The sequence below is a fragment of the Camellia sinensis genome, chromosome 1, assembly GCF_055761805.1.
Source record: "Camellia sinensis isolate YWXY chromosome 1, ASM5576180v1, whole genome shotgun sequence".
Taxonomy (NCBI): Eukaryota; Viridiplantae; Streptophyta; class Magnoliopsida; order Ericales; family Theaceae; genus Camellia; species Camellia sinensis.
In genome coordinates, this window is record NC_138961.1 from 160,798,710 (window position 1) to 160,813,398 (window position 14,689).

General features: G+C 37.5%; 1 pseudogene; it reads left to right on the top strand.

Annotated features, from left to right (window-relative positions):
• The first annotated feature begins 777 nt into the window (after nucleotides 1-777).
• LOC114280927 (putative mannitol dehydrogenase) lies at nucleotides 778-14,476 on the top strand (annotated as a pseudogene).
• Nucleotides 14,477-14,689: the final 213 nt, after the last annotated feature.

The following is a 14,689-nucleotide window of genomic DNA, read 5'->3' on the forward strand; positions in this document are numbered from 1 at the left end:
AAATTGGATGGAAAATGTAATGGTGTATTTTAGTTCACAAATCACATAGGAGGTTATGTGGTCATTTTCAAATGTTAAGGAATAAACTGCACATGGCTCAAAGTATAAGAGGATAATGTGAATTTTGTCGTTAATAATATCTCTATTGTTTTGAAAAGAAAAAAATAATAATTACACTCAGTGGAATTTTTTTTAAAAAAAATTATATGTTAATACAAAAGTTTATAATTTTAATTTTTTATATTTATAAAATTTCTCATTAATTTGTAATTATATTTTTTAAATCTACTTATACAATATTTTTGAAAGAAAAAAATGTATTCCAACAATAATTACCTTGAAACTTGCTAAAGGAAATGAAATTAGGAAAAATTGTGCATGTTTTCAAAAAAAAATTGTAAGTCAATGATAAATTTTATCCATTTCAATAATTAAAATTATAATCTTTTTATAAATTTATAAATATTTTATAAAAAGGCCACTTATTTACAATTTTTCCATGAAATTAAAGTGAAATGATTAGATTTCGAATCTTTTGGCAAACCAACGCTGTATTATTCCTAAAAGAGATCCTCGCTATTGGAGCTTGTCTTTTCCCACATAATATCGTTAAGCTGACCACTAACGATATTTTCTTTTAATGAAGTCTAATAATTAATTTTCGCATAATCTTGTCTGTGGATAATTGATTGATCCTCTAAAATCTACTTTTAAGTCACACCACACTTTTTTTCCACTCTTAAGCATCTCATATCTCTCCCTCTCTCTCTCTGCGACATGGCTGTGAATTCACCAGAAGAGGAGCACCCAGTGAAGGCATTTGGATGGGCGGCTAGAGACCCATCTGGTGTTCTTTCCCGGTTCAAATTCTCAAGAAGGTTTGTGTGTTTTATTTACACTCTTTTCTCATCTCTATGGTTTATCAACTTGAATTCTATGTATATAAATCATCTTTTGACTGAGCATTTTGCTCATAAATTTGGCATTTTACAGCTCACATGCTGTTTTGCCCCTATTTTGATAACAAAATTTTAATAGAAAGTTGAATTTGAAACAAATTTAAAAGATTAGGATAAATTGTAATAATTTTAATTAAGGGGTAAAGTAATAGAGATTCATAGTTGAAGGGGCAAAGTACAATTTGTCCTATTTTATAAAGTAATTTATCATTATAGAAAATAGACACATACACGCCTCTAGGCTTAGACATGGACTTGGGAATGCCACAAAACAATGCACTGTACTGTAAAAACATAAAGAAAAAATAATATACAAATTTATTTTTTAAATTAATTTTTTAGATTTAATAATATGTAAGTGAGATGATTGAGTATTTTCAATCTAATTTTGGGTTCAAATTTGGAAGGATTTTTAGCTTTAAGAGTATTTTCAATTCTTCATTTTTTCTTTCATCATTTAAATTTGATAAAACAATAATAAAAAATCAACTCAATCCTTTTATCAAATGATCGTCAAATCAAGGAAGATTTTTTTTTATTTTATCAAATAGATAAGTCACTACATCCTTTATCAAATTTAAATTTGATAAAAATTAAAAAGAAGAACCATTAGAGATAAATTTTTTAATCAAATTTGATGAAAAGACAAATTTAAAATAAGGAGAGAACTTTTCGAAGGCTTTTAACGAAAATATTAAAATAGTTTATATCGAATTAAATTTTTTACTCAAATATAAAATCAAACTAAAAAAATTAAGAAAAAGTTAGAGATGGTCTAATGTTAAGGCTCTCTACCCTGAACAGACCAAATCACTTTGAAATGGGTCCAGCTTGTCTCATGTTGAGATTAAGATTGGATCTGTCAAGTCTAGCCTATGGGTTCATGTTTGGGTCCCGTTTTAATAATTTGAACCGTCAATGTGTAGAATAAGAGTATTATGTCCTTTACAAACAATCACATTGATCGGATATCGATAGCTATTTGATCGGATTAGATTTGTATTAAAAAATGAACAATAAAAAAATAAACGGTTGACAGAATTCTGATCCGATCAAATAGCTATCGATGTCTGATCAACGTGATTTTTTACAAAAATATAGTATTCAACGAGTTCTACACATTGAACAATTCGGATTATCGAAACGGGGCCAAAAATGAACCCATGGGCCGGACTGGACAAGTCTGTCTTGATCTCAACATGCGACAAGTTGGACCCTTTGAAATATATTTAAGCCTTTAAATGATGAGATTGGCTTCCCCCAATCCATGATCAAACTCGGGGTGTTGTTGGGCCCGTGAGGGCTCACCATAGATCCTGTTTCGATAATCCAAACCGTCAATGCATAGAACTTGTCGAATACTATATATTTATAAAAAATCACGTTGATCGGATAGTGATAACTACGTGATCAAATCAATTTTGTATAACAAAAAAAGGACGGTGAAAAAATAAATGGTTGACAAAAATCTTATTCGATGAAATAGCTATCGATATCCGATTAACGTGATTTTTTACAGGCATATAATACTCGACGAGTTCTATACATTGAACGGTTCAAATTATCAAAACGAGACATCTTGTGGGCCTTGACGGGCCAGACAGCACCCTTCAGATTACTGGAGGGAAGCCAAACCTATCCCATCAAGTGTTCATCCTCTCTACAATAAATGACTGTAGACCTTGTTATTACCAATTAAAATTCTCATGGATCATATTTTATTTATTTTTTTTTTTTTGGTTTTGGTTAGAATGAAAAGATATTTAAGTAAAAACGGGTCTTACGCTTTCATTACTAGTATATACTTTGAGGAAGAGTTATATCTCATTAGATACTTTTTGAAAAATCTAGAAATCTCCTAGATGTTGATTTATGATTATGTATCAATTTTAAGCAATAAAACAATCCCAATCAAACAATCAAGACAAATCGACATAACGATTTTAACGTGGAAAAATCACAATTGGAGCACCTCCAATTGTGATAAAAAAATCACAGGCAACAGCCACAAAACAATCCACAAAGAAGATATAAAGGAATTACACAGGTATACTCTTAATTACCTAGCGAATCCACGCCCGAATTAAACCAGCCTCTATGTGCCTCTTCCAACCCCGTTTTCACCTCGGAATTGTCTTGACGATGAGCCACTCCGGAATCTACCAAAGCTTCAAGCTCAAATTCTTCAGAATCCACTGAAGAACAACTCTCTCTTTTGTGTAGAACAAACAAATAATCCTTTGATGTATACTCTTTAAACCATGAGTTGAATACTCAATCAAAACATCAAAGAAAACTAGCAAAATATCCCCAGATATAAACCTTAGAACCCAAGAAGAAGATCTGGAGAAATAAGTTAAGTTTTGGGAGAAAACTAACTACTTATAAAAATCCAAAGTAATCCTAGTTTTGGAAGAAAACCAATTCCTTATAGAAATCCGGATTTTGAAGCTCGCTCGAGCGAAACTTCTCTCGCTCGAGCGAGAACCTTAACTCGCGTGATTTCCACTAGTGCCTTCGCTCGAGCCACGAACCCTTCGCTCAAGCGAACAATGAGCTCTTTCAGGTTTTTGTATAGACGCAATCCTTCGCTCGAGCCACCTAGTCTTCGCTCGAGCGCACATTCAGCTCTTTCAGGTTTTAAGCCAGCCGCAGTCCTTCGCTCGAGCGAAGACTTCTTCGCTCGAGCGAGCAAGGGCGGACATGCAACTTTGAATGTAATTTTGCATTTTGCTTCGGGCACGAGCTGACCGAGCAGCTCAACCCCCGTCATAATCAGCGAAGTGGCAATATTGAAAGCATTAACATCACAAACTTCTCTGCAAGGCTCAATTCAGACTGGATTTGCATCTAATAAACTCATAGCCTCACTGAAATAAAAAATGCGAAAACAAATACAACTTAAAGGAGTTTTGTCAAATGAGGTTGCCAAGAATAAAAACCTAACACTTTTAACTAAATAGAATGCTGAGTATGATGAGTGGGTATGTTGTGAAATGTTTGTAGAGAAACCGGAGAAGGGGATGTAAGATTTAAGGTGCTTTATTGTGGGATTTGTCACTGTGACCTTCACAGCATCAATCAAGAATGAATGGGGCTTCTCAACCTATCCTCATGTACCTGGGTAACACCTTCCTTAATTTCTAATATATATAGATAAGTTTTATTACCAAAGTGATATTGAAATATGATTTTTATTGTATTTTTTTGTATGAATTATATATATATATATATATAATGAATGGAGTTTCTGTATCCGATGCATTCATAATCTTGCATGTTAATTTATAATTTTATAAAAATCAGATCCAACAGCTGTAAATGCACGAGACATGGAAACATGGACTTTTTATACTGTAATTGGTTGAGAGATTTGAGAATAGATTTAGAAAGGTAAAATAAAAATTATGTGGAATTCGGTGAAATGTAGGTCTATTTTATTCACATTTCACTTACCTTTTTCTTTTTCTCTTTTCAAATCTCTCAATCAATCCCTCCTAACTATTACAAAAGAACGACATTAGGAACTAGAAGGACGGCCAATAGCTTTCCAATTTGGTTCGCTGTTGTTAATGTAAATTGTAAAGTGTGTAAATTACCACACCACCAACTCCACTACCATCCACTACCACCACTCACTTACCTCACCTACTCCCAAATCCTCTCCTATATAATAGCTTGTAATATACAAAACACACAATAATCTTGTAATACATCAATAAATAATACATCATTATTTATCATGGTATCAGAGCTAGGTTATCAGAGCTAGGTTAGGAACCTAATATTTTTCGTTCCACCGGCGGGCGGCAATCTCGCCTTGGCCGCCCGCCGGACAAATCCAAATTTTCTAATTTCTCGCTCTGCAAACAGCTCTATTTCCCTTTTCACTGACCACGGCTCTGCTTTATCTTCTCAGCCACCACCACCACCCAATTACTCTCATCATGGTTATCCTCCACAACAGCCTGGTTATTATTCATCATCCGAGCCTCCAGTCAATGTCCAACATGTGGCTCATGAAGATGAAGCTGATCCGTGGTCACCATCGTCCCCATATGCCCACCTGTCGTGCTTGATTCATCGACTTCAAACGACTGCCCATCTATGAACAACCCATCAGCAGGAACTCGGTCTCCGATCTTCAAGAAAACCACATCTCCCACCACAATTTGAAACACTGAAACCTGTTGCCTTCAGCCTCGCTCTCTCCGTCGCTGGTAGCCGATTCCACTTGGGTTTCCACGTGCACGACACCACCAATCCGGCCGTTTCCGTCAACCACGGTCCTCTTCGCTGGACCTCCTTGTTCCCCCAACGAACCCTGGCCGTTCATCACAGCCTTCTCAATATCGGCTGTTCTTGTCTGATTCATCAGCCATCGATCTCGCCGTTGTCCACGGCCACGACACCACCCTTCCGATCTCTCTCGACGACATGCTCGTCAACTGTGAGACACCTTCAACTCCACGACCGAGCCATCTTCACCTACAGCCTCACTCACCTCGGTTGCTTCATGTTCCATCCACCACACCAAACCGTGGTCTCTCTCTCTCGAACCACTGAGACTTCATCGCCAAGAAGGTCACACTTCTCCGGCCCCGGCGCCACCCACAAGTCAGCGGCCTCGCCGACGCCTTGCTCGACAGCGTCCCCGTTGTGGCCATCACTGGTCCAGTCTCTCCCTCTCGGCATCCACACACATATGCAACGACCACTCTCTCTCTTCCTGGGCGTCAATCTCTGGCCTCTCTCTCTGCACCTGGTCTCTCTCTCTCTCTGTGTGTTCAATTCCGGTGAGTTGGCTTCTTTACACTCTCGGAGCCCTCACGCTAGGGGCCATGAAAAATGGTCAAAGCTGCATGTTCTCTCTCTCTCGGCAGATTTGAGAGTAACACAACAAAACACCACCAAACTCTCTCTCTCTCTTCTTTTTCTTCTGCAGCCACCTTCTTTTATTTTAATATATGCTTATTATACTATATTAACTACAGCACCCACGTCCACTTCTGCACTTCACCCACAGACTCCACCCACCAAAGCCATCATGATGTTCTTATCTCCTTCCACTTTATTTCTTTATTTATTTTATTTTTTTTTTTTTTTTTTATTATTATTATCTCCTTTTGCTCACACCGACGGGATTTGCCTCTTCCCCATTAATACATTTTTATTATTATTCTTCTTTCCAAAACACAAAAAAAAAAAAAAAAAAAAAAAAACACAATTTCCAAATTTGCACAACAGCCCATCTTTTATTCATGTCGGGGCTCACCCCACTCACCATTTTACATCCAAAACAAAAAAAAAAAAAAAAAAAAAAAAAAAAAAACACAAAACAACAGCTTTGTTTTCTTTTCTGCAGACGACCACACACCGACATCTCTTCTCTACTCTGTCGCCGGTCTTTTCTTCTTGCCTCCGTCCTGAGCAGCCCTTGCCGGTGTTGCCTCCGTGTTTCCCACTCCACTGGGCACGATCACTACTCCCTGCTCCTCCACTGCAGCATATGGCGGCCCTCCAAATCGGAACATCACGGTGGCCTTCCGCGTCAGCTCCTTGTTTTCTGCCCTTAGCACGCTTATCTCTGCTCGCGCATCCTTATACATGCGTTGGAGCAGAGCCAGCTGGGAGTTTAATTGCTGCACCTCATTTGTCCTACTCTGCAGCCGGTGCGACAAGTTTGTGACCGCCGTCATGGACTCCACACATGCCTTCAACGTATACTGATTGGCCTCCACATCCGACTGCACCGCCATTTTTTGCTCCACAGACCGCATCGGAAAGTTCAGCGGAGCAAACCCAGCAGTGTTTGGTTGCGGTTCACTGGCCACCGCACCAGTTCTCTCTCCTGTGGACTCGTTGAGGTCGGGAAAGAGGGTGAGCAGCCCGCGGGACGACGAAGCCATTTTCTGGGCAACAGCAACAGAGTGTTACAGACTATCTCTCTCAGCAAAACGACCTCTCTTTCTCAGCAAAATGAAGAATTTTTCAGAGGTTTCTCTCAGTTTTTTCTGTCTCAGTTTCTGCCTCCTCCGCTTCGGTTTATAAAGACCATGACACAGAGACAGCCACGCGCATCGCGCGCCTTTTGACGCCGACAACCTGGCACGCCTTTTCATGGCACGCCTTTTGATGCATATGGCACGCCTTTTGATGGCACGCCTTTTGAGGGTGCGGGCACGCCTTTTTGAGGCACGACTTTTGAGAGTTTGATGTATATATCCATGTATCTCTTTTGGGCAGCTTTCTCAATCCCTTTGTTTCAACCTCAAATAGGTTTCTCTCTTCCAACCTATTTGAGTTTGAGGGGGGGTTATACACAGTATCATGTATAAGTCACTCATGGCGCACTCCCTAAGTCGCCCCCTTGGTACATCATCACAACCTGCTACAACGGTCCGACATGACCCCGTAAACTGTCTTCTACAACGGTCTGACATGACCCCATAAACTGTATTCTACATCGGTCTGACACGACCACACAGTGTCTGCTACATCGGTCTGACATGACCCCGTAAACTGTCTTCTACATCGGTCCGACATGACCCCGTAAACTGTCTTCTACATCGGTCCGACATGACCCCATAAACTGTCTTCTACAACGGTCCGACATGACCCCATAAACTGTCTTCAACAACGGTCTGACACGACCACACACTGTCTTGCTACATCGGTCCGACATGACCTCGTAAACTGTCCTGCTACATCGGTCCGACATGACCCCATAAACTGTCTTCTACATCGGTCCGACATGACCCCGTAAACTGTCTTCTACAACGGTCCGACATGACCCCGTAAACTGTCCTGCTACATCGGTCCGACATGACTCCATAAACTGTCTTCTCCAACGGTCCGACATGACCCCGTAAACTGTCCTGCTACAACGGTCCGACATGACCCCATAAACTGTCTTCTACATCGGTCTGACACGACCACACAGTGTCTGCTACAACGGTCTGACATGACCCCGTAAACTGTCCTGCTACAACGGTCCGACATGACCCCATAAACTGTCTTCTACATCGGTCTGACACGACCACACAGTGTCTGCTACAACGGTCTGACATGACCCCGTAAACTGTCTGCTACAACGGTCCGACATGACCCCATAAACTGTCTGCTACATCGGTCTGACACGACCATACCGTGTCTCCTATCTTATTTTATTTATCAGTTTATTTTTCTGTTTTGTTACTCTCTTCAAACTCAAGTTGGTTAGTTCTTATCCTCCTTGAGTTTGAGGGGGGCTGTTAATGTAAATTGTAAAGTGTGTAAATTACCACACCACCAACTCCACTACCATCCACTACCACCACTCACTTACCTCACCTACTCCCAAATCCTCTCCTATATAATAGCTTGTAATATACAAAACACACAATAATCTTGTAATACATCAATAAATAATACATCATTATTTATCAGCTGTAATGTTTTATTTGGTTTGCTATATTGAAATCAAAGGGAATCGGAGTCATTATATACATTTTGAAAAAATGATAAGTATATAAGTCTATTTTATAGACCTAATTTTTAGACTAAGTGATTTGTCAACAAAATAATTAGTTGATGATTAGTGAATAAATAAGAGAGAGTTTATTTAAATTTTTCAACAGAGTGCCACATTATTAAGTCTAGAAAATAGGCCTAATTTTCGGACTTAGATAGCAATGCTCTTATGTTTATCAGTGAAATTATTTTTCTTTTATAACGGTAAATGATGATTTTATTTACAATACATTTTTTTTTTTTTTTCCATTTGATGTGTTTTTAATCAACTAAGCATGGAAACAGATACTTTGACGCAATAATTATTCAATTTCACTCTTATGCCCATTTAAAAATTGAAACCCTGGACCTTACTTTGCCAATGCCAATGCAACTAGCACATTTATATAGTTTAGAATCATGGGCACTGGCCATAACACTGGGCACGAGCTTCTCCGATTCTAAATTTTGTTCTTTGTCCTAAAATATTCAGAATTGTTGAATTATGTCTTAAAATTCATCTAGATTTTTACATGATTTATTAATTATGATAACAAAACATAAGAATTTAAGGACAGAGAACCATTGAGCTAACATTTGATACTTGGGTTGAACAGGCACGAGATTGTAGGAGTGGTGACCGAGGTGGGGAGCAAGGTAACAAAATTCAAAGTTGGAGACAATGTAGGGGTGGGGTGCATGGTTGGGTCTGGCCAGTCATGTGAGAACTGTTCCAATGACCTTGAGAATTACTGCTCAAAAATTATACTGACCTATATGAGCAAATACCATGATGGAACCCTCACACATGGAGGCTACTCAAATCACATGGTTGCCAATGAGCACTTTGTGGTTCGCTTTCCTGAGAATCTGCCACTTGATGGTGGTGCACCGCTACTCTGTGCTGGAATCACAGTGTATAGTCCCCTCAAATACTATGGACTAAACAAGCCTGGCACACACTTGGGAGTCGTAGGACTCGGTGGGCTTGGTCATGTTGCTGTAAAATTTGCCAAGGCTTTTGGGGTGAAAGTGACGGTGATCAGTACCTCCCCTGGGAAGGAGGAAGCTATGAAGCATCTCGGTGCTGACTCGTTCTTAGTTAGCAAAGATGCAGACCAAATGCAGGTAATTTATGTTCAAATTGGTATGTATTATGTAGGAATGGCAATGGGGGGCAATGGGGTGGATATTAATTCCCTATCCCCATTCTCCTATAATAAATTTTCCCCATTCCTCATTTCCTATGGGTACCACCCTCCCCATTTTTTAATGGGTATGGATTTTCCTCAACCCACTTTAATCTCCATTTTTATTTTTTATATTTAATGTTAACAACCACTTTTTTTTTTTTTTTTTTTTAATTCACAACAAAAACTAAATATACTTTCAATCTTTTTTCTTTCTTTTTTAATATATTTAATGTTAATAATTTTTTTTTTATTTTTTTTTTAAGGCTCACAACAAAAGTTAAATATACCTTCAATCTTTTTTCTTTCTTTTTTAATATATTTAATGTTAACAATTTTTTTTTTATTTTTTTTATTTTTTTTTTAAGGCTCACAACAAAAGTTAAACAACAAAAGTTAAATATACCTTCAATCTTTTTTCTTTCTTTTTTAATATATTTAATGTTAACAACCCTCTTTTTTTTTTCTTTTTTCTTTTTATAAAGGTTTTAACTAAATATACCTTCAATCTTTTTTCTTGCTTTTTTAATATATTTAATGTTAACAACTTATTTTTTTATTTATTTTTTATTTTTTTAAGGTTCACAACAAAAGCTAAATATACATTCAATCTTATTTTATTTTATTTGGTTCAACAACAAAATCAAATACACATTAATTAATTAATCAAATATATAATTTTGAGACAATCAAATAAGTTTTAGTAATTGAAAAAAAAAATGTGGAAGAACGTGAAAGATTAAAAAAAAATTACAACCATCTCTCTCACTCTCACTCTCACTCTCACTCTCACTCCTACATGTTATAAAAACCTGATTACAATGTTATAAGAGCCTGTTTGAATAAATAAAATGTGAAAGAACCTGTTTGAAGAAAGTGTTATAAGGCTCATATTAAATTGCATCAGGGCATAAACAAGGAATTGTTTATTGATCTCTTAGCCACGGACATTTTAGACATTAAACCATATTTCTCTTAGCAAATTTGAACCATTCATTTTAATTTATCCAAAATCTAATTATACCTTTAACAAATCTGAACCACTCATTTTAAGATATATATGCATTACCACACCCAATCCATCCTCCATCTTCTTCCTTTAATCCCCCACGAATTTTGTTGTTTGTTACTTTTAAAAAATAAAAAATATTTTTTCAATTAAATTTTTACTAATTTCACAACACCATCACCCCTATTCTCACTTTCACTGTCACACTACCATCGCCATAGCCACTACCATCATCACTGCCGCCATCACCCCACCACTATGTAACAATCTCTACTTTCACCTTCGTTCCATCACCACCACCACCAAATATAAAAAAATATTTTTTTAATTTCTTTTATAAAAAATATTTTTCATTAAAAAATATATTCTATCTAAATAAATGAAGCATAACATTGGGAAACAAGCTGATTTCAGTTAAATCTGTTCATAACTAAGAAAAATTCTTTTAATTTAAAAAAAATTATTTAGTAAGACTCTGTATCCCCTTTTTGTTTTTCTAGCAAATAAATCTTTGTACCCATCATTTCTAACCAATCACGACTCATGCTTGTTTTGATTCTCTACAATTTCCTTATTTTCAAATACACTCATATATATATATATATATATATTGTATAAATTGTGTGATAACATAAAACAAATAAATTCATACTCGTTAATTGAAATTTCAGAACAAGCAAACCATTCTGAAAATTACAATACATGACAAAATAAAATAACATAGAAAAACAAACTGAAACCTACACTAGACAGTGTCCTTTATTTTTTTAAATAAATTAAAAAATTCTAGATATGCATAAAATTTGGCAAGAATAATGTGACAATGTTAATTAATTTTTATTTGATTTTATTGTTGAGTCAAATAAAATAAAATAAGATTGAATGTATATTTAGCTTTGGTTAAAAAAAAAAAAAAAAATTGGTTGTGAACCTTAAAAAAAATTAAAAAAAAAAACAAAAGAAAAAAGATTGAATGTATATTTAGTTTTGGTTGTAACTCTTAAAAATTAAAAAAAAAAATGGTTGTGAACCTTAAAAATAAAAAAAAATAAAAAAATTGGAGGTATATTTAGCTTTGGTTGTGGATCTTAAAATAAAAAAAAAATAAAAAAAAATAAAAAATGGTTGTAAACCTGAAAAAATAAATAAATAAATAAAAGAAAAAAGATTGAATGTATATTTAGTTTTGGTTGTGAATCTTAAAAAAAAAAAAAAAAAAAAAATATGGGGAAATTAGTGGGTACCCATCCCCAACCCATCCCCTGTGGATATTTAAAGAATATCACTTACCCTACCCAATAGATAAGAAAAAGAAGGGAAAACCCATGTATTTGGGTTGGGTCTCCATGAATATCCACAGGGTAGGTTATCCATTGCCATCCCTAGTGTCACGGCCTTGGATTTGCTGAACCAACCCTCAGTCTTTCCAAGCCAACCGTGCGGCCTTAGATGCTTATAGCACGCCTTGCTTGCACCTAAGTAAGCCTTTTGTGGAAGGGAGATAGGGGAATGCACACACAAGAGAGACTTGGAGAACTTAGAGAGAACACTTGGAGAATGCTAGCTTTGTATTACTACTTGGGTTCTTGGTTCTTTACTTGGTTGGTTTGGCCAAATGAGGGCCTCCCCTTTATATAGCCTTACATAGAATATTCTGGAACTACTATGGTGGAGAGTGTTCTGGACACTTCCTCCTATTACATCTAATAGACTATTCTAGATCTACATGGATGGAGGGGATTCTAGATCCTTCCCTCATCCTCTCAAAGAGCCTATTCTAGAACATACATACAACCTTCAAGTATTATGTACAATGCTCTATATTATTCTAGAGTCTTCTAGGCAATTCTCCTGTAGCCTTTATTCTTGTAGCCATTCTAGAGAGTTCCAGAACCCTCTAGCATCCTTTATGATCTTCATCCTTTCTCAAGTCTTCCAGGAGCTTCCAAGCCATTTCACTAGTCTCTTTTCCTTGAGATTTCCTCATGTTGAACAATTTAGTCCGGTCAAGTTGGCGGGTCGTGACATTCTCCCCCACCTATGCTCGCGACGCCTTCGTCGCGTCTTCTTCCTCGAAGTCGTAGGTTTTCTCCCTGTCTCACGCCTTCTTAGATTTTCACCGTTGGCACCATGTAAGGACCCCCGTCCACAATGCACATTTTTTTATCGCGAGGTAACTGTGCCACGTTAAACTCTCGCGGTAACTCCATTTCCAGCACCATGCCATAGTCATTGACTTTTTCGCGCCACTCACCAAGGTGCAACTCAACCCCTTGAGCCATGCCATCCATAGGCTTTACCTTGGTGTTTTCCACCTTCATCAATCATTGACCCCCATCAAGGTTCAGACCAACCCTCTTGGCCTCTTCCGCATTGATGAAGTTGTGCGACGCTCCGGTGTCGACCATGACTTGGGTTGCCTCCCCATCGACCTTGTCATCCTTGTACATTAAACCCTCATCCCCTTAGGTTAATGTAGTAGGCTTTGACTCGGTGGCACCAAGTTGCTATAGAGATCCCATGCATGCCTTCTCTTCCTTTTCCAGTTCTTCCAGCATTGCAATGAGACTCATCCTCTTAGGACAATCCCTTGCCCAATGTAGCTCATCACAAAAGAAACAGCCATGCCTGGGCTTCATATCTGTCCTCCAATCTTTGCCTAAGTTTGTAGCAGTCTCCCTTCCGCGGTGCTCCTCCGTGTGAGTTACTCCCGACATTGTGCCCTTCCGTCCTCAAGTCACGACGCCTTCGTAACCTTTGGCTCTGATACCAACTGTCACGGCTTTGGATTTGCTGAACCAACCCTCAGTCTTTCCAAGCCAACCGTGCGGCCTTAGATGCTTATAGCACACCTTGCTTGCACCTAAGAAAGCCTTTTGTGGAAGGGAGCTAGGGGAATGCACACACAAGAGAGACTTGGAGAACTTAGAGAGAACACTTGGAAAATGCTAGCTTTGTATTACTACTTGGGTTCTTGGTTTTTTACTTGGTTGGTTTGGCCAAATGAGGGCCTCCCCTTTATATAGCCTTACATAGAATATTCTGGAACTACTATAGTGGAAAGTGTTCTAGACACTTCCTCCTATTACATCTAATAGACTATTCTAGATCTACATGGATGGAGGGGATTCTAGATCCTTCTCTCATCCTCTCAAAGAGCCTATTCTAGAACATACATACAACCTTCAAGTATTATGTACAATGCTCTATATTATTCTAGAGTCTTCTAGGCAATTCTCTTGTAGCCTTTATTCTTGTAGCCATTCTAGAGAGTTCCAGAACCCTCTAGCATCCTTTATGATCTTCATCCTTTCTCACGTCTTCCAGGAGCTTCCAAGCCATTTCACTAGTCTCTTTTCCTTGAGATTTCCTCCTGTTGGACAATTTGGTCCGGTCAAGTTGGCGGGTCGTGACACTAGTATTATGTGAACTTTTGCTTAGGTTGTTCTTGACATTTTGTAGGAAAATCAGTTGATTTTTTTAGCATACATAGCTCAAGTTTTTATTATTTGGAGCGGACTATTTTCATAGATTTGCCACATACAGAAAAATCATAAAATTTCTCATTTGATAGATGGGCTGTTTGTGAAGGCTGCCATGGGCACAATGGATGGTATTATTGACACAGTCTCTGCCATTCATCCTGTCATGCCATTAATTGGTTTATTGAAGACTCAGGGAAAGCTTGTTGTGGTTGGAGCACCAGACAAGCCACTAGAACTTCCAGTTTTTCCGTTGCTTACAGGTAAGCATTATGAGATATTCTATCATCAAAGACTATATACATGTTTTTTAACTTAAATTATCCATATATTTCAATTCCATTATTTTTCTGGTGATATACATTATATGAATAAGATCATAGAATAAAATCTCCATTTAGTGGTAGTCAAAAGTGTCACAAAAAAATGTCTCGGGTGACATTTTTCAATCAGATGGTGCTTCTACAAATTCAAATGATGTACGTGCCACGCTAGATATTAGTGGCACTTGAAAGGAAATCATAACATGTTTTTGCAGTCACTTTTCCAACACCATTT